The sequence below is a fragment of the Cynocephalus volans genome, chromosome 12, assembly GCF_027409185.1.
Source record: "Cynocephalus volans isolate mCynVol1 chromosome 12, mCynVol1.pri, whole genome shotgun sequence".
In the NCBI taxonomy this organism is placed as follows: Eukaryota; Metazoa; Chordata; class Mammalia; order Dermoptera; family Cynocephalidae; genus Cynocephalus; species Cynocephalus volans.
The window spans coordinates 61,854,130-61,879,852 of NC_084471.1; positions in this window are offsets into that span (position 1 = coordinate 61,854,130).

Consider the following 25,723-nt stretch of genomic DNA (forward strand, 5'->3'; position numbering starts at 1 on the left):
CACACACACACACACACACACTCACACACGCCAATTAACTGGTATGAATCTAAAGCTGCCAAAACAAACATCTGTCAGGAGATACCAGTTGGCAAGAAAGGAAGAGAGGCAGATTTTTTTAAATTTTAATTTATAAATATACAATGTAGTTGATTCTCATGTCCCTTTATTAATTCCTCCTTTTTCCCCCTCCCTCTCCCCGCCCCCCCATCAGCATCAGATATTTAACAGAGCAAGAGAACAGAAACTGAGTCAATATCATGAAAATGTTAAGAGCCTATGCTAGGTCAAGGCAGCTGTTGGAGGAACACTTCGTTCCTGATTATTCCATTTATGGGAAGAGAGCTCAAGAGTGTAATTCGGACTCTCTCTGCCCCTGTATTCACACCACCCCTGGGGAGTTGGAGTGTAAGATCTGATTGGTACATCTGGGGAGATTTCACAGGGCATGCTTTACTCAGCTCTGCTCTGCCTCCTTGTGGGAATCGAGCTGCTTGAAGGAGCTGCTATTCTCTGCTGCCCTTCCCCCAAACACAGTCCTCCCAGGCACATGGGGTCCATGACTGCAACAACCAGTCTACGCAATGCATGGGTTCCACCATCGGGCCTCTTGGGCTCTCACACCGAGCCATGTCTTCTAACCTTGCCAGTGCTGGTAATTAAAGTGATTGTTTGGCTTCCCTCTGCTATTCCTTTGTTTTATTCTTAATTTATCTGAAACTCAGGCAGGAAAAGGAAGACTATCAAATTCTGATATTAGCAATGTCACTTTGGACAAGTCGGTTGTCTATCTGGTAACTTGGGGCAAATTACCTAATGTCTCTGAGCCTCAGTTTCAACATCTTTAAAGTACACAAAGTTAGACATGAGAATGAAACAAGATTTTATGCAGATAGATAATATATATGTATGTTGTACCTTATATATTTTGTATATATAATATGTCAGAGGTTCTCAAACTCTCAAACTGAATCAACCACCAGAAGCACCTGGAGGGCTTGCTAAAACTCAGATTTCTGGGCCCCGTCCCTCACTCCCCCACCCCCAGTTTCTCATTCAGCAGGAGAGGCCTGGAATTTATGAAGCTGCTGAATCAGGAACCACCCTTTGAGAACCACCGAGATTATACACACATGTACACACACACAGAGATCTTAGTAGCACCTGTCCCATGGAATATACACAATAAAATACTACTGTTGCAACAGTTTTTGATTTGTTGTTACAAGAAGAAAATATTTTAAGGGAGTAGTTCTCAACCAGGGGTGATTTTATGCACACACATGTGCACGCGCACATATACATGTACACGTACACACTCACCCACGAGACATTTTTTATTGTCACAACTGGAGGGTGGGCAAACTGCTACTAGCATCTATTGATCTGCTGAGTAGGAAACAGGGATGCTGCTAAACATCCTACAATGCACAGGACAGTACCACAACAAAGAACTGTCTGGCTCAAAATGTCAGTAATGCCAGGATTGATAAGCCCTGCTCCAAGGCCTCTCCTAAATCCCTCTGTCTGTAACTCAAGCATCTACACCCACCTATTTTCACACACAGCCTCTCTCACCATCTGATAAATACTTGATCCATTAGACATCCATTACACCAAGCAAAAATACCTTGTGGAACAGTCAAAAGAAAGCTTAAATTTATTTTATCAGATTATCTTCCTATACTAGAAATGTCAATACAAGATGGGTTTTGATAAAGGAGAAGAGTAAGTTCTGGAACCAAAGGTGTGGGGATTGAGAGGTTCTTTAAGAGAGAACTAGAAATTTGTGAATAAAGACTTACAAATATTCAGGACAGGTATAAAACCATTGTTTAAATGCAGGACTATAAACCAAATTATGTTAAAGTTGCTTGCTCATTAAATTTTTATGCTTGAAACATGCAGAAACGTTGAGATACTAAGGAAAAATATTTTTTCCTCCTTGAAAATTTCCTGAGCTTTTTCAATTAGCAAATAAACAAGACACAAGTTCAGTGGTCAGCAGTTTTAGGAATACGGAGCTGTTTGTAATGTTTTTCATCTGTTCAGGAAAATTAGATGCGCCTTCCAACATAATTCTTTTGAGTGATCTCTTCTTGCTCACAGAAATATTTGATTTTTAGAAAACCCAATTGTTAAGTATCTGGGTTCTAGCATGTGAGTTTTACTCCTTGTTGTCACAACCTCTTCGACCCTCAGTTTCCCTATTGGTGTAGAACGTAAGTTTCACATATTACAAACTGGCAGTGCATGGGCAAATCTAGTCTTCATAATTGCCACATTGTTTTATACTACCAGCTTTTTTCAAACTTTGCACCTTTTGGGCATCTAAGTTTGACGCCTGGCCTAGATTCAATATCCACTGATCTAGGAAAAGTCCTCAAGTCAAGTCAAGTCAGGTATTAACATGAGGCCACTTTAGCCTCCCGTGAGAGACAATGACCCATCAGACTGGACTGGCATTGGCCCCACGGCTCTGATTTGCAAGCTATCAAGAAATAATCTCCTGGATACTGTACCTCAGATGGAAAGTAACCCCTGGGGGAAAGAGAAAGTTCGGTGAACAATCTTAGTCTGGAGCTACAGTTTGCCAATGACTAAAGAACTTTGACAGGAGAGAGACACATTCAGTTTCAAATCACCTTCACTTGTACCCCCAGGGAAAATTTGCAGGCTCCCTAAAGAGAAAGGGGCTGTAATAAATTGAGGGGCCCAATTTTTTAGAAAGTGCTACCAACCAAAACTCAGTAAAAGGGAAGAGCCAAATGACTGGTATGACCAGACTCCAACCCAGTGGGGGCACGTTAACACAGGTGAGGACAGGAGGGCTATATCATACCCACCAAATGGCCCAAAGATAGATTTGTTATGTGGGCTCCAAAAGAAGCTGAAAGTAGGATCAGTGTATTTGTTACATTAAAAGTGTTATCAAAGTAAACTTTTGAAAGGTAGCCCAATTTTCTTAGCAATACTTTGCTATTTATTTCTAATAAAGAAGTAGCTTTAAAAATTTGTTCTGGGGCTTTCTCTACCTCTGGGCAAGCCCATTCAGAGTTGATACTGAAGCATAACCAAGGAACAGCTAAAGGACCAAAGTGCTGAGCCCCGTCTTCCAAGAGCAACAGTTCCTGAAAGTGGGAAAAACTCCAAGAGACCATGGGGCGAGGGAAGGATGGGAGGAAACGCTGCTCTGAGCAAACACTGTATGAGTTTGCTTCTGTTATAACAGAATACCTAAAACTCGTTAATTTATTAAAAAAATGAAATTTGCTTCTTACAGCTTTGGAGGCTGGGAGTCCAAGGAACATATCTGGTGAGGGCCTTCTTCTGGCTGGGAACTCTCTGTAGGGTCCTGTGGCAACCAGTATCTCCCAGCAAGAATGGGCTGAGCAAGAGACCTAACCTCCTAACTCGGTCTCTTTGTAAAGCCATCAGAACCACGCCCATTACTCTATGAATGGATCAATCCACACACGAGGGCACTATCCTTGCAATCCAATCACTTCTTAAAGGCCCCACCATCCACCTCCATGTTGGGGATTAAGTTCCAACATGAGCTTGGGGGGACATTCAAACCACAGCAAGTGCTTATACGGGTAGCAGCTTTGGCAGGGGGAAAGGTTAAAATGGGAAAGCAACTGTGGAGTACGGCCCTTGCTTATCCCACCACCCTCCTCCCTAGAACAAACTGTGCCTGCCCCACCTCTGATCCAGGCATCCCCTGGAGTGAAATCAAGGCAGAATGGAAACCGTATGCTTAGAGGAGGAGCTGAGGAAAACAGGTGAGGACTAAACAGGCCTGGGCAGTTGCTTCTCCACCCTTGCCCCAACCTAGCCCCAGGGCTGGCGAATAACCCTGGAGGGGACAGTGTCCTCCAAGAGTAAATTCTTTTGGAGTAGGGGGTGGGGGTGGGAGGGCTAAGGGTGAAGTTCTGACCTGGGAGTTGTTTTGTGACTGAGGAGAAAACATAAAACCAAGCAGAAATATGAGGTACAAAACATACCATAGTGGCATCTGTGCACGTGCTGAGGAGGTACGGCCTCGTGCCAGGTGGGTGTTGCGCTCCCAGTCTCGGGCTCCCACGCGAGTCCACCTTCTCACCCCCACTCTGCGTTCTCTTTGGGGAGCGAGGGTCAGCATCTTGTTATTGTGCAGGGAAGATGCTCTCGCTCGCTCACTCACCGCCCACAGAACTCCAGCCTCAGTGCAACTCACTCTGCCTCGCTGCTCCTTTTAGGGTTGTCACCTGAATTAATGACATCAGTACCTTCACCATCGCTAAAGCTACGTTATGGAATTATCCAAGAGTGCTCCAGAGCTAAGTATCAACACTTTAAGTTTCTTGACATTCATCCCTTTTAAATTGGATCTGTAATTGAACCTATAATCTATAGATTGAATATATATAATGCTATCAATGGAAATTGTTCTAAACCACAAGAATTGTTTGTATAATATGACATAAGATTTTTTTTCACCCTATGAGAACAATTGTAATTTCCACAGCATGACCATTTACTGAATATTTTAAAGTGGTCTTTTAAAGGTTTGTTTACTTTTTGATGATATTCTTTACTAGCAATAGTGAGGTAATATTTCCAGGAAGTACTCTGCAAGATGGAAGATTTAGCAAGGTCTCAAATATAAAACAACTACCTCTTTTCTGAAAGATAATGTTTGGGGCGGGGGGGAAGTCTCATCTAATTCTCAAACGTCAGAATTTCAGAGGAAGTGCTAACTAGACCTGCTGATATGAAGAATGAAAGGAGGAGTCAATGTTTGGGGCGGAAAGTGAGAGAAGATGATAATAGTATTAATTGAGATTTTTTAAAAAAAGACTATGGAAAAAGTCTGGAAATCAAAAGTGAGAGTCCTATGTAGACATATAAAGTGTGAGATGCACTTGAAAAGTTTATAGAAAATTGTTTCATAAAATGTGAGAGCAAAGAAAAACAATCATATAAAAATCAAGAAATAAGATTAAGAAATATATTTTTCCAAATCGATGAATTAAGAGATATCAAACAGTAATAGGGCAGTTCGCCTACAGACAAAGTTTCAGCTGTTCAATTGTATCAAAAAAAAAAATCTTTAAGGAATTTTTTTTAAATCTTGTAATTTTGGAAAAAATATATATATACCATAGTGAAATAAAGAACACAGTAGAAGAAATAAATGACAGAATGGAAACACCCTAAGGGCAAAAAAAAAAAAAAAAGAAACACCCCAAGGGCAAATCGAAGAACTGGAAGAACAGATTGTGGCAATTTCCCAGAAGGAAAAAAGATTAGACAAAGCAATAGAAATAAACAGAATAATAAGTAGAAATAAAATAGAACCTAAGAAAAATGGAAGCTAGAAGTAGAAGTGCTAATATCTAGATAATAGGAATCTTGGACAAAGAAAAACGTAGAAGAAAAGAGGGTCTCTACTTTTGTGTATGTTTGAAATTTCAAAGATAAAATGTTTTTTAAAGGTGATTAGAAATATTTGAAGAAATAATGAAAATAAATTTCCTGAATTTTTTTTAAATGAAATATTAGATTGAAAGTGCCATAGGGTGACAATGAAGAGAAATAAGAAAAACCTCACTCTTAGTGAAATGTAAAAATGTCAAAAACAAATAGAAAATTCTAGGTTTTACAGAAAGAATGAGAAACTAATATTAAAAAAGAACAAGGAAGATTCATATCTAGTTTTTCAACAATTATGTGAGACATAAGACAATGGAGCAATATTTTCAGTATATCCCCCAATATTCCATAATCAAGTTAGGATTTTCCCAATATGCAAGGATGATTTTATATTAGAAAATCCATAAATATAATTTACAACATTAATGAATTCTTTAAAATACCACATGACCATCTTAATAAATACAGAAGATTATTTGATAAAATTCAACATTAATCCACAATTTTTAAAAAATTCTAATACATTTGTAATCAAAGACCACATTCAAAACCTGATAAAGAGATCGAAAACCTAGATATTATTTTAAATGGGAGATATTAATGGACTGGCAAGATGGTCCCTTAGGTCTCCTTTGCCATTAATAGGCACTGCTGTTCCAGAAGGGAGGGGAGGTAATTTTGGAGCATGTGCCTCTTTGAGGAAAGCAGATATGAAAGAGCCCAGAATGGGGACATTTATACACGCAGGAAAGAGCATGAGAGGATGGGGCAAAGGAGACCCATAAGTGGCAAAGAAACAGGGATGCAGAGAGGGACTTGGGAGGGGCCTACTTCAAAATATTCCCTAAGGCGAGCCCTGTCACTGCTACCCACCTCCCCTTTTCCAGAAGTCAATTCCAATGTCATTGTACCTTGATGGAACCTGCCATCCCTCACATTCATTACCTGGAGTGATAACAGGAGGCTCTGGGAAAGGGTTAAGACACTCACACCTGGAGAGTCTTCCCAGAGCAGGCCCAGGAACCCAGCAGGGTCACACCTGGACCAGGGGCCTTGAAGGACTGAGCACGTGCATCAGTTAGCAGAAACTCCGATGCTCAAACTTCAGTCCCTGAGGACCCTGGAAAGATCTTCGAGTGTCAGCCTTGCCTTTGTCTTTTTATGTTTTTATTACCCTTCCATAGCTTAGGAAATCCAAGTGCAAAATTTAGAACTGTAGGAAAGAGGGTGAGTTTGTTAAATCTGGAAAGGCACGTTGTTGGGTTTTAACCTTGTAAAGAGATGACTCTCTTTCCCCATCTAGCAGCTGAGGTAGCATATGTTTGGAAGATGCTAAGTGTGCAGGGTAAAATATAAGCTTGAAGAAAAAAACGCTCTTCCAAGGAGTTTACAATCTGTATTTAATTGTGAATTCATGCACCAAAAAATGCCATGCAAGAGGGTATTTAAATCTCAGAAGTCTAAGGTCTACCAAACGATTTCCTTTGTTCATTTTCTTTCCATAATGATGAGACTTTTAGGAGTGGCTAAAATATATAAAACCCAGCATTCACCGTTTTTTTATTAAATGCCATATTTATTTTATAAGAAGAAAGTTTCTATTATTGGGCCAGTGTGTATTAAGAAAAAGGATAAAGAAAGAGAAAAGGAACTCAGGGCCTCTCTAGAATTTGGCATTACTTATCATCAGTGCTCCAAGTTTTTAATTTCTGCAGTTAAGTTGCATTATATTTTAGACGACATCATCTGGGGAGGAAAAGTCTAACTCGGCAAAGGAGAACAGATTGAGTAGAGAATTAAATAGCACAACAACTGTATGAGTTGTTATTTCATATGTTTGAATTTTTTTAAAGAAAGGCCCCAGAACAAAAGAAAATAATCATGGATGTGATTCAGTCACACCTGAGGTGACATTTAAACTGCATATTAAAGAATGTGTGGGATTTCACCAGATAGACCAGGTGGGGAAGAACATTCCCAGAAGAGGGAACCCCATGCACGGAGGAACACAGCACAAAAAAGCACAGCATGTTCAGGGAGCAGCACGTTGTGCAGTGTAACAGAGGCGCAGCATGCTCTTATGAAGAAGTGAGGGGTGAGGCTGGAGAAGTGAAAGGAAGGGCCATGACACAGGGAGCCTTGTATGCCCCATTTATCATTCAAGAACTTTTCTGCTGTGAGTGAAAAAAGATAGGCTTAAGCAAAAAAAAGAAGGGGGGTGGAATTTATTGTTTCACAAAACTGAAAGATCCAGGTGTAGGCTTCAGGCACGGCTGGAGTCACGGTTTAAATAATGTCATCAGGGCTCAAGTTCTCCCAAGCCTTCTGCTGGGTTCCCTTCATTCTCAGACTCAACATAGAAATTTCCAGAATCACGCAGAAGGCCCAGACTAGAATAAAGCAAGTGAGTCACTTGCCACCTCAGGCACAAATTTTAAATGAGACAGCCAGAAACTCAGTAATCAAAATAAGTATTATTTTAGTGCAATATATTTTTAAATCAAAATTAATGCAAAGAAATCTGTGATGAACAAAATACCACAATTTTAAATAAAGACAGGATCCATATTACTGATTTTTCCTTTTGTTCCAGGCTCCACTATGCCTCCAATTTTAAATAGAAAATCCGTAAGGATGCTATTGATACTGGAGGAGTGAATGGATGCTGGGGGTAGAGGGCACAATCTAATGCCCCCCATATCATGGATAGAAGTTTGAACTTTAGCTGTAGGTGCGGAATAATGATGGAAGACTCCTAATCAGGCAAGAGGCAATAGGACAATGGATAGATGGAAAGAAGCAATACAAGGATTGGAGGAGAGAGATTCTGGGAGGGGACTTAGGAGGTGATTAGCCCAAGCAAGACATGGTTAAAAACAGATGTAAATGAGTACCAGTTGGAGATGGGGTAGAAGCGGTCAGAACTGAGAAGTAGTTAGGAATGGAAACGGGAACTCGGAGAAATGAGGAATGCGAGATGCTGAGTCGTCAAGGATAGTGCTAGGTTTCCCGCTCCAGCAGCTGGCTGAATGGAAGTACCAATGCCCAAGATTAGGAACATGAGCAAGGAGTTTAATGACTGTCCTGTGTAAGACAAGGGTGGGAAAGAGATGCAGTTATAGACATGTTTTGACCCTGAGGTGGCAATATCCAGCCGATGGCAGGATGTGAATCTCACAGGAGAGTTCTGCACTGAAGAAGCGGTTGGGAAGGCATTAGCATGTATACGGGACAGATGAAGCCCTGGAATTACCATATTTGCCCAGGGGAGCATGTAAAGAGGGAGGAGAGGAGTAGACTAAGAATGGAACTGTTTTCACCAGGAGTTCTCCCTAGTATAAATTCTTCCCTACTGATCTTGCAACAACTCCTAGAATTATTCCTACCTTATTCCTACACCTACCTTACTCCTGCCTTGGATTAAGTCACTAAAGGCATTTTGATGTAATATAGATGTTACCTAGATAGCTTTGGACTTTAAGCATGCAAGTTAAATAGCTCGGGTAACCACTGAGAGAATACGCATAGAGCACATTCTCCCAACAAGGAGAGGGGGGGAAACGGAATGAGAAAACAGGTGCTACCTTTTGGGTTTGTGACCACCATAAAAATCCTTGGTTCACCATTAATTTCTGAGGTTGGGCCTAAAGGAATTGCAGAGTATTAAAGTTTCCTTGGTGTACCTTTTGGACACTCCATATATGATTAAATTGGAGAGTTAAGGGAAACACAAACAAGAAATATTTACTGCAAAGAAAGAAGGAAGGCTTCAAGGTGGGGCTTGGGTCTGGGCCCACTGTAGTTTTCTGTACTCTTTTCTCCCTTCAAGTTAGGAGTGAAAACATCAGTCATCTCTCGAGGCCTCTTGCTGTTGCCGACTGCAGGGAAAAAATAAGAAGCCATTGCCTGTCTCTCACTGACAGGCAGACAGACAGCAGACTCACTCCTCTCCCTGCTTTGAACAGAGGGCCTGCAAAGTAAAGAAAAGCATCTGAAATATACTACTATTCCATCAGGAAATACATGATTCAATATAGTCTGCAATGTAACTTTTTAAAAAGCCCAGTAAGAACTACAACAAGGAGAAAGATTACTTTCATTTGCAGCTAAGGCAAGAATCATTATATTTTACAGTGTGAGGTTTAGTAGATTTTAAAAATCTCTTGTTATTCTAAAATGTTCACTGGTTTTTAATTAAGATGCCCATGTCAGTTGAAAAATGTGGCATATTTACATAGAAATAACTATAGCAAACCAAAATCTTAATTTTAAGCCATTTTAATCACTTTCCCAGACACGCTGGTAATTATTTCTGGCTGACACCACTGGAGTGCTTTCCGGCAGCACTGAATATATTCATATCAACTGAAGTTTTCCCTTGTGCAGAAAGATGAGATGCCCAAGATAACTCCTGAAGGGGGGAAATCACAATTTTCATCAGTGCCTAATAATTAGCAGAAATTCATTACTCTGTGTTTGTTTGAGCCTGAACAATATCAGCTTGTAATTACTGGTAGCTTAGGGCAAGGTAAATATTTGATGTGATGCTGGTAAATCAGTTTTTAGTAACACAAGGAGTTAGCTGATCGTGTATTTCCTTAGCCTTTAATAAGATTCTTGGTATTAACAACAAAGGTGAGGCTGAACCTTCCCCGTCTGCTGTTGTGCCTTCATCCTGCCAGCAAATAACAGGAAAGAGACTGCCCATGGAACACCAACCTAATGATCCGCTTGGGGACTAGGGCTGTCTACCTGGGTAAAAAACAGGAAATTGCTTTTAGCAAATTCAATGCAGGAAAAATAGCTACAGTGGCTTTATCGCTAAAGTCCTATTGCCAGTTCTAGGGCTAAGCTGTGGCCTAGATTTGATATAATCTTTAATTTTTTTTTTTTTTTTTTTTTTTTTTTTTAGTTAGTGCCTGACACTAGAGGCAAATTTAAGCTTTCCTGGGTGGTTTACTAGGTATTTTTTAAGTCTCAAAATTAAGCAATATTCCCTATGTAATAACACAGCAGGTAAGTTCCACAGCAATGTTCACTAACGTAGATATAAAAAAGCAAAAAAAAAAAAGTGCATAGGACTTTTTAACAGTGAAAACATGAATACCTACACATATCTCATTTGATCTCAGCAAGGTAGACAGAGCTGGTGGCACTATACCCATCTTAAGAATCAGAAAACTGAGACTCAGAGAGGTTAAGGCACTGACATGAGATCACAGTTTTAGTTAGTAGTAGAGTCAGGTTTAGAACACAGACCGTCTAACCTGTAATTTAGGACTGTTTCCATGACACCACATTTACTTCTAGGTCAGTGTCAAGACCGACACAGCAGTGATGAGCTCAGAACCAGAGATGATTGCCTCTCCCAAGACTTAGTAACTCTGCCATTACCTTGCACAACGCTTAGGGCACACCATGTCAGTAGCTCCCTATGAGGATTAATTTTATGTGTCAACTTGACTGGGCCCATGAGATGCTCAGATATCTGATTAAACATTATTTCTAGGTGTGTCTATGAGTGTTTCCAGAAGAGATTAGCATTTGAATCAGTAGAATGAGTAAAGTGGATGGCCCTCCCCAATGTGGGTGGGCATCATCCAATTTATTGAGGACCTGAATAGAACAAAAAGATAGAATAAGATTGAATTTGCTCTTTGCCTGACTGCTTGAGCTTGGATTCCAACCTTCTCCTTCCCTCAGTGCTCCTGGTTCTCAGGCCTTCAAACCCAGATTGGAATCCACACCACTGGCTCTCAGGCTCTCAGGCCTTCGAACTACATCATTTGCTTTTGTGGGTCTCCAGCTTGCAGATGTCAGGTCATGGGACTTCTCAGCCTCCATAATTGTGGGAGGCAGTACCTTATAATAAGTTTTCCTCTGGATACATAGGTAAAGACACAGATGTATATGGGTACAGATACAGATATAGATATAGATCTCTCCTATTGGTTCTATTTCTCTGGGGAACCCTGGCCAACCCATGTGCCAAAGCACAACTGCACAGAATACCATGTAAATACTCACCTCACTGCACTGGGGGCAAACCACAGGAAGGCACCAGTTCAGGAAGCAGACTTGGTGGATATCAATATAAGCCCCTTGCACACAGGAATTATATTAGTCCATTTCTGTTGCTTATAACAGAATACCTGACACTGGGTAATTTATAAGGAAATAAAATTTATTTCATACAGTTTTGGAGGCTGGGAAGTCCAAAGTCCAGAGGACACATCTGGTGAGGGCCTTCTTTGGTGGTGACTCTATAGCAATGCAGACTATCACATGGTAGGAGTGGCTGAGCAAGAGAGAAGGTTAACCTGCTCACTGACTTTCTGTATAAAGCCATCAGAACCACACCTATCACTCTGTGAATGGATTAATCCACTCACCAGGGTACAGTCCTCACAACCTAATCACCTCTTAAAGGCCTCACCTTTCAATTACCATAATAGGATTTCCCACCTTTGTAATACTGTTATAGTGGAGATTAAGTTGCTAATACATGGAACTTTGGGGGACACATTCCACCCATAGCTGGGATTATATATCTCTCTTCTTTAAATCCTACAGCCTAGGACAGTACCCATGTGGCAAAGTCTCAGTAATTATGTGTCATATTCATGAGTCCCAGCTGAGAGGAATGGGGAAGGCAGAGGCAGAGGAAGTGAGGTAGGGCATACTGAACTATTCTGAGACATCAGACTCTTCCTACAAGAAGTTCCAATCAAACCTTTCCTCTACTCAGAAATCATCCATGTTGCTTACCATTGGCCTGGCATTCAAAGCCCCCATCAGCAACCCCTCTCTCCCCTAGAATTCAGCCAGAATGGATTATTGTTCTTTTCAGAACATGCCCTGGGGATTCTCACTTCTGTAGAACTCAAGCTCTCCTATTGATCCTATCTCTGCCGTTGATATCCCATCTTCTGTTCAGACTCATCTCGAAGACTGTCTCTCCCATGAAGACCTTTCTGGTTCCTCCACCTGAGTAAGATTTCATTCTCCCTTGAACTCCCATTGCTGAATCTTTCTTGTATTTAGCCTCTTACTCTGCCTTGAATAGGTTAAAGTAGATGAAACTGCCAAAATTCATATGCTTCCACCTAAAATTGTTGTTTTTCATATGTTTGAGAGCTTCTAGAGGACTGGAACTATGTGCATTCATCCTGGTTAGTATCCTCTGCAATGCCTGGCCTGAAAAAAATGAACAAGAATTTTCAGTCAGCAAAAAAAGTTACCGGTTGTTCCTTAAACTCTTCAGTTTTCTTTTACATTATATTCATTCTGTAAGGCATGTCAGGCCTCAACATCACCTCTCTCTCTCTCTCTCTCTCTCTCTCTCTCTCTCTCTCTCTCTCCCCCCCTCTCTACACTGACATCATTCTAGAAATTCCACCTCCACAGTTAGTTCCTAAGCTAAAGCTGAAGAAAGTTTTTTTTTATATCTTACAACAGCCTGTTTCTCGTCTAATCAAAAAGGTTTCGTCCTTGGATCAGCCCAGAGAGCCTTGAATTTATGCTTCAATCAGTGTGATGAAGTAAACAGTGTAAAAATGTAATGCTGAAATGAAACTGAGTGATTCTACATTTTGTGAGAAACAACTTACCAAAATCCACAAAGGAAAGGGCATGTCAGGAAAAATGATTCTGTATACAGATAAAATTAAAACCACTTTTTAAATCCCCAAAGCAAAACATGACAAATTGAGCGAATTCAATTCCACTTCTCGCATTATCTACATACATCATAAATTATCAAGTGCTTTGTTGGATAAAATCTATGCATGGGACTTTTCAAATACCAGGAGATTGTTTTGAGAAGTTTTGCAAAAAAAAAAAAAAAAAAGTGAAATCTTTCTCACAGTATTCTTTGGAAATAGAATGAGGCAAGGTCAGTATGTTAACCATCAACCAACAGATAACATGTGTTTAACTGAAAGCAAGAAGCAGGTTATGGATAGGATAAAAGACTTGAAACTAAAAGGTCCTCCTAATTCTGTCCACATTCACCATGCAGTGTAAAATAATATTTTTGTGAAAGATGACTGAAAGTAGTGAGAAGCTAGATCTGTTCCAAAATTACAGACATGCTGCAGCCCTTACCAAGATAGCCCAGCCTGCAGCTTACTGATCCAGTGGAATATTTTTAGCACAGGTTGTTGAGTTAATTAGTAAAGACAGTATAAAAGAAATATTCTCTTAAAGTTGAAATGCTTCTAAATAATCTATTTAAACCATTGGAAAAAGTATTTTTATGAGCTGACAAATGTTGGAAAAAGGTCAGAGGACAAGAACGCATAAAAGATATATTAGGACAATGAGGTGAAACTTTCCCTGCCATTTATACCTGCTTAGCAGACACAAAATGACAAGTATGAAGTTTGTCTTGTCAACGGGTAGCCTCTCCACATATGGGCTTGGTACTCCAGAAACTTCTCTACTGTTATTTGTAAGAAAGCCTCAAATTTGCAATAAATCTGCTATTAATGCATAAGGCATGCATTTTCAGTGTGCCAAGAAAATATGATAATATTGAATTGCCTAAATTTAAAGAAACTAAGAATTTTCCTAATAATGACATTACAATAGCCCTCTCCTTTTCTCACCAGCTTTCTGCATACTTTCAAAGGTCAAATCAATTAGGAATTAAGAAATTCACTTGTATTATTTCAAGAAATGCAACAAATGAAATCCTGAAAGAAAAGATCAGCAAATCCATTTTTCAAAAAATGTCCTTGCTAAATCAATTTGTCAAGGATGTCTGAAAAGAATGATTTGTGATCAAAAGCTCTTTCCACAGAAAATATATATATACATTTCCACTCTGTTTCATGACTTACAGGAATAGCCAATATAAATACACCTTATTATTTTTGGTTTGACCTTTACTTTTCACAAAAATTCAAAGAGCAGCTTTTCTTATAAATTTAAGATAATAACCATCTAACTTTTTGAATATAAATCAAGTTTTTAAAATTAAAGATGTACCTACTACCATTTTGATTTCTTGTTATGTAATCAGATGAGAGAAAAAAATCAAAGAACAGAAATTTCAAGATACCTGATAATCTCTTTAATTTCATCCCTTCAACAAGTATGTACTCAGTTCCTCCTACAAGAAGGACACTGCACTAATATAACGTGAAGGAGGAGAGTTAGGAGAAAAAAAGATAAAATGGTACTGCAATTTGAGGAGGAAAAAATTTTATTAAGAAGTCCTAAAAATTTTGCCTAAGAAGGCAAAATTATTAATAACATGATGTTAAAAATGCAAAGTAGTATGTCTACAAGGGCAAAGTCGTTTGATACAAAGAGTATCTCTAACAGCTGGGAGAATGACAAGTAAAAGATTGATCGCTATAGAATTAGGGAGCAGGCAGGCTATTATTCTGGGATAGATTTTTGAGCAGGTTAAATTTTGAATTGAGTCTAGAAGGAGGTAGCTTATGAGAACCTTGCTTTTCTACAATGCCCTTCTGCTCACCTTTCTCAGTTGCCTCTCTATTTAAATCTCAATTGTTCATTCACTACTTAGTACATACCAGTCACTGTGCTGGGCAGTGTAAACACAGAAAGTAAAATACCTGAACCCCGCCCGCAAAGAGTATAGCAGAGGAGATAGTCTCCTAAATTCATAGTGACGAGGATAGGGGAGTGACGTCAGCAAGATGGCAGAGGTGGAGGCCCCAGGCTTCACTACTCCACAGAAAGTTCAACTGGCAACTATCTACAGATAGGAACATCTTGATAAAAACTGAAAAAAAAAATTTTTTTTTTTTGAAAATAAGCCTGAGTCACCTGCGTGATCCACAAAACAGAATAAAAACTGCATGGAAAGAATGGGAGAAAGAGTCTCACTTTGAGGCATCATCCCTCCCATTCCCCCAAGTCAGCAGAGCGCCACCCAGAGAGGATTCTGCAGGGCCCGTGGTTTCTACAGAGGGAAAAGAGAATCGGAGGCAGTGAGCCAGCTTCCCTAGCATTCCAGCTGCTGCCCAGGGAGCCCACTCCCATTTCACCTCAAAGGCAACACAGGAGGAAATGGCAGGGCTAGACCACGTGGGTCAGGTAGAAACAAAGCAAGGAGGCGGAGCTCACAATAATCAGCATGCAGATCTCTGTGCCAGCGGTGGCACCCAACCAGAGGTACAAGCTGACAGCATAGTCACCTGCAAAGCCGAGCTGGTCACTCCCAGAAGTGGAGAGATATTCTACCTGGCTTGAATACCTAGACAACCAGCCTCCAGGACCAGCCTTCCACCCTACCTGGGGGCTAGCCCCAGGACAGAAACGGCAAAGAGCAGGAGCTAGTTGCACCACGCGTGGGAATTTAACAGCGCCCCGTGCAACCTCAAAGCCCAACCCCAGACCCTGCCCAGGGAGGGAGACAACCGCCACACCAAATTTCGGCAAAAAGCAGAGGCTAAATCTGCCACACACTCAGGAGTTTAAGCAGTGCTCAACCCAGCCTCAAATCTTATCTCAAGGCCAATCAAAGGCAGGGAGGCAAACCCCAAATGTGCATTTCCGCTGAGTGAAGCAGCCGATCCCGTCTATCCAGACCCCTAACTCCACCTAACCTTTCAGCTCCTCCTGCAAGCCTGTTCATTTGCTGAACTATTCACAGCAGCCAAGTTATAAAAGCAACCTAAGTAGCCACCAACAGATGAATGAATGTGGCATATATACACAATGCAATACTACTTAGCCTTAAAAAAAGAAAGAAATTTTGGCATTTGCAACAACATGGGTGAAACGAGAACATTATGCTAAGTGAAATAAGCCAGGTACAGAAAGACAAGTACAACATGTTCTCACTTATATGTGGAATCTAAAACAACCAAACTCATAGAAGCAGGAAGTAGAATGGTGGTTACCAGAGGCTGCAAGAGTGGAGGGAATAGGGGCGGATGGTCAAAGGGCGCAAAGCCTCAATTAGACAAGAGGAATAAGTTGGAGTTTTTTCTTTCTCTCTTTTTTTTTTTTTTGTTTGTTGTTGTTGTTGTTTTACTTTGAGATATATTGCGTTGTGTGGTAAGTAGTAAATAATAATGTATTGTGCACTTCAAAATTGCTAAGATTAAATTTCGAATGTTCTCACCACAAAAATAAGTATTTGAGGTGATGGATATGTTAATTAGCTTGATTTAATTATGCCACATTGTATTCATAAATCATAACATCACTTTGTACCAGATAAATGTATACAACTATAATTTTTCAATTTACAGTTAAAAAATAAAAATTAAAAAAACAAAAAATTCAAAACATTAAGAATTAAAAAAACAAAGCAATGAGGGTGATAACAGTACAATCAAGTTACACGAGGAAAAAAAAATGTTCTCCCCTGCAAGTTTAGAGATGTTTTCAAAAGGCAGAAACCAAATTTAGTGTTGAGAGAGGAACAGAAGTTCCACAAGAAGAGTGGGAGAGAAGACCATCCCAGACAAAACAACCATGACAAGTGTGCAGGGAACGGAGACAGAAAAGAGCACGGGGGCTCCCAGAGAGACGCGGGGGCTCCCAGAGGGACGCGGGGGCTCCCAGAGGGACACGGGGGCTCCCAGAGAGACGCAGGGGCTCTGTGCTACTGGATCTGGCTGGCTGGCCCAAGAACCCTGAGAAGTACGTGTGGGGACGGGGGGACTGCAAACTATCTGCAGGAAGGCCAGTCTGGACTGGAACGTAAAGAAGGTTATTTATTTACAAGTCTGTTTCCTCCTCAGCATTAAAAAGCATTTTGACCACACAGGTATTTTATTTTTTTATTTACTTATTATTGTATTTAATCATTTTTACCCCCTGCATTGTTATCCAGGTGGTCTGTGGGGAGACCATGAGGAAAATAATATCAAATATTCACATTTTATTGTTTGGTATTATTCTAAAATTAATCTTTGTGAGGGTAAAAAAGCACATATGTAAGTATTTTTGTGTTGGATATTGGCTTGCAGTATTAATTTTAGTTTTTAAATAGGGCAATCTTAATTATTCAAAAAAGACTAATGTATAATACAGAATAAAGACTGCCTTTATGAGCAAGCACTTTGCTTAATCAGCCTGATAGTTACTATTGGCCAGACAAGTGCTTATGAATTATGACATTGCTTTTGGCAAAACTATTTATCTGTGTGACACGATGTGTCACTTTTGAACTTCAACTTGACATCCATAAAATTATATTTTCATCAGACTGAAAGATCAACCTTTCTATGCTGACTCACTTGGGTCAACATTTTGCAAATGCCTAGATTTACCACTTGAACCATAAACCCTTTGCGAATAATTTTGTGCACTGATGTTTGATAGCCTAGGGCACAGATCATAATTTCTGAGCAGAAGAAGAGGTGTCAAAACAAAATGCATTTTCTTTCTGCATACAGGATGACTTACTCCAAAGTGTATTCTCATCAAGTCATTTTAAAATCACTGGATTAACACTAACTTTATTGAGCTCCAAAAGAGAGTAAACAACATCAGTGGTGTATCCTTTATTTCTTAAGGTTTAGGAAGGCCCATCACCTCTACTGCCTGAGGATTTTCACTGGTGTAATAGGCACTTGCTACAACTTGGGGTGATTCTCTTCTTTAAGTAAAACCTAATGTTCGTTTTTTGGTTTTTTTTAATTAGCTATGATGTAGAAATATCAGGACTGATCAAAGACCTAGAGGTGAGTCCAGAGTTATTCTGTTCTTAATTCTCTACTCAAAATACCCTTACACAGCACTCAGGTGTCACCGCTTTTGTCTAAGCCCTCTGTGCAGTGATTCTTTTTTTATATATATGAATAAGCAGATTTGGAGGGTTTAGCCCTCAGACAGGTGCCTGCTTGAAAAAGGAAATGATCCAATGCCCCTTGTAATCTCTCTGGACAGAAGTAACTGGCTATGAACTCCACTCATAACTCAGTTTCCCCATTCAAGGATTATCGAATGAATCAGATTCCTCATGGATCTTTACTAGCCATGTTAAAGAGTAATCTGGCACCATTTTTGGAACAAAGTTTTTCACAGTGATTTTGCAAGTATAATATATGTTATTTGTTGCAATAACATAAACTTTCTTTTCAGAGAAAGGTGCATACCAGTTTTGGTGACATTTATATAAGAATATTTTATTGGCTCCAAATCTTTCCCAAGGAAAAGTGAGAGAGACATTAAATATATTGATTGTTTTGGTGACTTCACTCAGGGCTCCTGGAACTAAAGGTGACAGAAGTTCTCATTGCAGGTAGAAAGTTTGAAGGCAGACTTTGGGAAGTGTGTTGCCCCAGGAAGTACCTTAAATTGGAATGTTATTGACAGAGTTGACTGGGGTAACTGTAAAGGTAAATGAGAAGGTGCCTGGGGTTTTAGAGACATATATAAGAACCACTCAGATCTTAACTAAGATGATATTGAATTCTTGATGAAAGTTGGACATAATGTCAGATATTCAGCACTTATAATAATCTCTCATTGACAAAGACTCATCATTAACAAGTTTGGGTAATATTGACATAGACCTTGCAGAATCTCAAATGTTAAAAGGCCAAGCTTCTAAGTTAGGTGATTTAGAAAAAGATGTATCACATATGATAGTTTGCATTGTAACTAACGGAAAATTCAGTTTGGCCTGTATTAAATTGCAAAGCAGATTTATTAGCTCACTTAACTAAAAAGTCCAGAGATAAAGAGGGCTTTAGGCTAGGCTTTACATATAGCAGCTCAATCATATCACGAAACACCCAGTTTCTTTCCTTCTCTCTTCTCAGCCTCCCACAGACCCAGCTTCATCCTAGGCCTGGCTTCCTCATCATCACAAGTAGCTCCCAGGGCTACCTGCTTCCTTATTCAACTTCAGGGGCAAAGAGCAGCTTTCTAGGTGCCACCCACAGAATATCAGTTAAGCTCTCTTTCCAGAACATTCCAGAAATATCTCCTTAACTCTCACTGGTGTGAATCCTATTTTTATCCCAGAACCAACCGATGTGACTAGTAACCAAGGCAAGGACCTTGCCAAGTCATAGACTTTGAGACTAAGACTAGGAACTTTTCTCTTCCAGGGATCTGCTATAGCCCTTTATTTAACGGCCTTCATCTTGAGCCAATTCCAGACTGTGCAGGGAAGGCACCACTAACAGACTTCCTCTCCGAAGGCAACATCCCAGCTGCATCTTCATGACAGAAATAACTGCTTCTGCTCTCAGCAGGGCGGGTACACAGTAGGAGGTGCCTGTAAGGAGTCTGGGGGAATCAGACTCCTCTCATCTCCTCATTGCTTTTTTTTTGCTTGCACTAACTTTAGCTTGGGAAAGAGATTTTTTAACCCTGCCAGGCTCCAGGTTGCTAGACCTTAAGCCACTACTGCATAAAAGGCCTCTCTTCACAAAGTTGTGAGCTTTTTTTTTAATCTCTCTCTTTTTAGTTTCAGTCTAAGCATGCCCCTTTAGTAAGACCTTACTAAAGCTTGCAAGAAGTAGAAAAAAGGCTCCAATATTCTCAGTTTTTTCTACCAAGTTACATAATGCTGTTGCTCTTGTAGGCAAGAGATCCAAGCAGGACTTAGGTCAATCAGCTCTTCCACTGCTAGGCATAAGAACAGATAATTTTCCAGATGTGAATAGTGAGACCTCATTACTGTCCACTCAACTTCCTAGGTTCAGCCAATTCCGTGTTTTTTGGTGTTTTTATTTAAAATACTCCCATAAACAATTGCAAACAACAGAAATGATTTCTGACAATTCTAAATAAAGAAGGGAATTTATTGGAAAGTTATTGAGGGCTCATGGAACAGCAGGAGATTGGAAGACTAGGTTTGGAAAGAAGACAGCTACCGTGCTAATTAGGATATAGATTCTGCTTCTTTAGCAGAGCTACCTGTTTTTCCATTCTCTAAGATATTGTCCTAGTCTGCATGGTTGCATCACCAGCACCACATTCAGGCTCCAGCCCATGGAAAGGAGAAAAAGGAAGCAAAGAGTAAACAGCTTCCTTTTAAAAATGTGACCTGAAAGCTATGCACATCACTCCCACTTACTGCCAACTGGCCAAAATTATACACATGGTCACTCCTGGCAGCGAATGAAGCCAGAAAAACCTAGTCTCTAGCTCGACAGCTAAATGCCAAGCTAATTCCTGGGATGTACGGGATCTATTTCTAAAAAAGGAAGAAAAGGAGAATGGATAATGGGAATTTGGCAGTCTCTGCTGCAGTAACCCAGGAGGTTCTGGATGACCAGGAAGCAGGAGAAACAGTATCTCTAGCAAGAACAGTCAGCTGGGGTAGTACCACCCCTGCTGCAGAACACTGCTACCATTAACAAAAGACATTACTTCCTACTGTCATGAATATATTCCAATTGCCCTTTTATCTTTTAGTCACTCACTTGACAGCCAGGGTCCTGGGATCCAAGACCTGATTGTCTAAGCCTAAAGCATGTGCTCATGCCCTGGCATCCAAGAAGTGGCAAGACGGAAATCCTCCCTCTCACCAAGAGTACACATTATGAGGGATTCCCCAAGAATAAGAAGGGGGATTAGATACTGGACAACCAAATGACAAATGACCACTACAGATGAGGCTATTTAGCTTCTCTCAACCATCTTTTATCATCTTGTTAAGTTGCTTAAAATTAATAGATTTTTTTTTTTTTTTTTTTTTTTTAGTGAGTGGCCAGTTTAGGAATCCAAACCCTTGACCTTGGTGGTATGACACCATGCTCTAATCAACTGAGCTAACCAGCCAGCCTGAATTAATGGATCTTGAAGTGATTGTGATCCTGGTTCACAGCCTGGTGACTACTAAACAAGTGGATATAATTCTAGTAACAGCAGTGAACTCTACCAGCTTATTTAAGAGATTCACAGAAATATTTGGGGGGAATGTTTTATGAATCAAGCAAGGAGTTTTTGTACTCCTATAACCTCAAGATTTCACATATGGGTGGGGAGAAGACTTTCTAATTCAGAAAACATCATTTTCTTTCATCTAAATCAGTCTCAAAAATCATCACATTCCACATCTCTGTTGAGGAATCTGCCTCTGAAAATGTTACTTAAACTTTTTGGTTAATCAAGAGAATATCATTATTACAGCCAACCAATACTTTGTATGAGTAGGATACCAGTTTTGATAAAGACACAGAGAATTTATAAAAAGGAAGATCTTTGCCCTAGATCCATTTGCAGCAGTGTTTCTGGAGGAGGGCATTATTGTCATTTTGGGTAGGACAGTTCTCCATTGTGCAGGACTATCCCATACACTGTACAATATGTAATATCCCAGCCTCTGGGCAGTAAATGCCAGTAGCACCTCATTATAATATACATTATAGTCATTACATATAGTCATTACAATAACAAAGATTTTCACACATTTGCAAATGTTCCCTAAAAGGACAGCACCACCACTAAATCAGAACCACTGATTTACAATCTAGCTGGTGAGACAAATATACAACAGATGGTGTGATGGTCAGGGAACAATCAGCATATGCTGGGAACGGATTCACAGTGACACCTAACACAGTGCCTGTGGTATGCAATAAATGTTAAGTGACTGCATGGATAGACAAATGAATGAAGATGGGACTTCGCTGGATCTTAAGTTACAATCTTAAGAACTGGGTCTCAAGTTAATGGAACATTAGTACACAGAAACCTGATGGAGAGCCTGGAGAACATAAAAAGACCTATTGGGCCAGAGTGGAGGATTTCTAAATAGAAGCAGTGGCCAGAAGAAGACTTTAAATGTTCAGCATGGGTTTGATTTTCCCACTCTGCCACTAAACATGTGACTTTGCACAAGATAATCACTTCACTGCACTTCATCTTTTTTTTAACGTTTATTTGTACATATTTGTGGGGTACAGTGTGTTATTTCAATACGTGCATATACTGTACATTGATTCACTTAGGGTAAATAACATAGCTTTGTACCCCATTAATCCATCACTTCCCCTAGATGCTTCCCCACCCGGCCTCTGGTAACCATTATTCTACTCTTTACTTCTATGAGAACACTTTTTTTTTTTTTTTTTTTTTTAGATTCCACATATAAGTGAGATCTAGCAGTGTTTGTCTTTCTGTGCCTGGCTTACTTCACTTAACATAATGGTCTCTAGTTCCATCCATGTTGCTTGCAAATGACAAGATTTCATTGTTTATGGCTGAGTAGTATTCCATTGTGTATATATACCAGTTTGTTTGGTTTTTTTATCCATTCACCTGTTGATGGGCATTTAAGTTGATTCCATCTCTTGGCTATTGTTAAGAGTGGTACAATGAACATAGAGTCTCTTAAATATATTGATTTCATTTCCTTCCAGTATATACCCAAAAGTGGTATTGCTGGGTCATAAGGCAGTTCAATTTTTAGTTCTCTGAGGAATCTGCATACTGTTTTCCACAGTGGCTGTACCAATTTACATTCCCACCAACAATGTATAAGATTTCCCTTTTTTCCACATCCTCACCAGCATTTGTTATTTTCTGTCTTTCACGTAATAGCCGTTCTAACTGGAGTAAGATGATATCTCATTGTGATTTTAATTTGCATTTCCTTGATGAGTAGTGATGTCGAGCATTTTTTCACGTGCCTGTTGGCCATTCTTATGTCTTCTCTTGAGAAATGTCTATTCAGGTCCTTTGTCCATTTTTCAGTTGGGTTATTTGGTATTTTGCTGTTGAATTTTTTAAGTTCCTTATATGTTCTGTATTATCCCCTTATTAGATGTGTAGTTTGCAAACACTTTTTTCCATTGTGTAGGTTGTCTCTTTACTTTGTTGACTATGTCCTTTGCTGTGCAGAACATTTTCATTTGCTTTAATTGCATTTGTCTATTTTTGCTTTAGTTGCTGGTGCCTTTGTAGTCTTGTTCAAAAAAAGCACTGCCCACTCCCATTTCATGTAGTGTTTCCCCTATGTTTTCTTCTAGTAATTTCACTATTTTGGTTCTTAAATTTAGGTCTTTAATCCATTTTGAGTTTATTTTTGTGTATGGTGAGAGATAGGGGTCTAGTTTCAGTCTTCTGCATGTGTGCACCCAGTTTTCACAACACCATTTATTGAAGAGACTATTCTTTCCCCAGTGTCTATTTTTGGCACCGTTGTCAAAAATCAGTTGGCTTTTAATGTGTAGGTATGTTTCTGGGCTCTCTACTCTGTTTCATTGGTCAGTTTGTCTGTTTTAATGCCAGTACTATGTTGTTTTGGTTACTATAGCTTTATAGTACATTTTGAAGTCAGTGCAAAGTCCAACTTTATTCTTTTTGTTTAAGATTGCTTTGGCTATATTTGTCTTCTGTGGTTTCATACAAATTTTCTAATTCTTTCTATTTCTATTTTTATTTTTGTGAAGAATGTCATTGGTATTTTGACAGAGATTGCATAGAATATGTAGATTGCTTCAGGTAACATGGACATCTTGATGATATTAATTCTTCCAAGCCATGAACAAGGGATTATTTTTTCCATTTATTTGTGTCTTCTTTATTTTCTTTCACTGATGTTTGATAGTTTTCCTTGTAGAGGTCTTTCACCTCCTTGGTTAAATTTACTCCTAGGTATTTCATTTTTTTGGTGAATGGGATTACATTCTTGCTTTCATCTTCAGATATTTTGTTGTTGGCATATAGGAATGCTTTTGATTTTTGTTCGTTGATTTTGCATGTTACTGAATTTATTTATTAGCTGTAGCAATTTTTTGGTCGTTAGGGTTTTCTGTGTATATGATCATGTCACCAGCAAATAGGGATAGTTTGATTTCATCCTTTCCAATGTGGATGACTTTTATGCCTTTCTCTTGTCTTATTGTACTGGCTAGAACTTCCTGCACTATGTTAAATAAGAATGAAGAAAGTGGGCATCCTTTGTCTCGTTCCAGATCTTAGAGGAAAAGCCTTCAATTTTTGTCCATTCAGCATGACATTAGCTGTGAGTTTGTCATATAAGGCCTTTATTTTGTTGAGGAACATTCCTTCTATACCTAACTTGTTGAGTGTTTTTATCATGAAGCAGTGTTGGATTTTATCAAATGCTTTTTCTGCATCTATTCAAATAATTATATGTTTTTTTCCCTTCATTCTGTTGATGGGACATATCACATTTACTGATTCACATATGTCAAACTATCCTTGCACCCCTGTATGTATACCACTAGATCATGGTAAATGATCTTTTTAATGTGTTTTTGGATTTGATTCACTAGTGTTTTGTTACAAATCTTCACATCTGTATTCACTAGGGATATTGGTCTGTAGTTTGATTTTTTTGTTGTGTCTTTTTCCAGTTTTGGTATGAGTGTAATGCTGACATCGTGGAATGACTTCAGAAGCACTTCTCCTCTTCAGTTTTTCAGAAGAGCTTGAAGAGAATTGGTATCATTCTTCTTTAAATGTCTGATGAAGCCATCAGGTCCTGAGGTTTTCTTTATTGGGAAACTTTTTATTATTGCTTCAATCTCATTACTCATTATTGGTCTGTTTAGGTCTTCTAATTCTTCATGATTCAACATTGGTAAGTTGTTTGTGTCCAGACATTTATCCAATTCTTCTAAGTTTTCCAGTTTTTTAGCATATCATTATTCATAATAGACTCTTATGATCCTTTGAATTTCTGTGGTATCAGTTGTAATGCCTCCTTTTTAAACTTCTGGTTTTATTTGTTTTAGTCTTCTCTCTCTCTTTTTCTTCATTAGTCTAGCTAAAGGATTGTTGATTTTGTTTATCTTTTTGAAAAACCAACTCTTTGTTTTATCAATCTTTTGTATTTTTTTTAATCTCTAACTCACTTATTTCTGCTCTGATCTTTGTTATTTCTCTCCTTCTACTGATTTGGGGATTGGTTGGTTCTTGTTTTTCTAGTTTATTGAACTATAGCATTAATTTGTTTATTTTAAGACTTCCTACTTTTTTGATGTAGGCATTTATTGCTATAAACTTCCCTTTCTTTTGCTGTATTCTATAGGTTCTGGTATGTTGTGTTTTCATCTTCATTTGTCTCTAGGAATTTTTAAATTTTCTTTTAAATTTCTTCTTTGACCCATTTGTTGTTTAGGAGCATGTTGTTTAATCTCCATATATTTGTACAGTTACCAATTTCCCTTCTGTTACTGATTTCTAGTTTTATTCTGTGTGGTCAGACTAGATAGTTGATATGATTTTATATGGTCTAGGGAATGTTCCATATGCTACTGAGAAAAATGTGTATCCTGTAGCTGTTGGATGAAATGTTCTATAAATGTCTTGTTAGGTCTAATTAGTCTAGAATGGAGGTTAACTCTGATGTTGTCTTGGCTAATTTTCTGTCTGGATGGTCTGT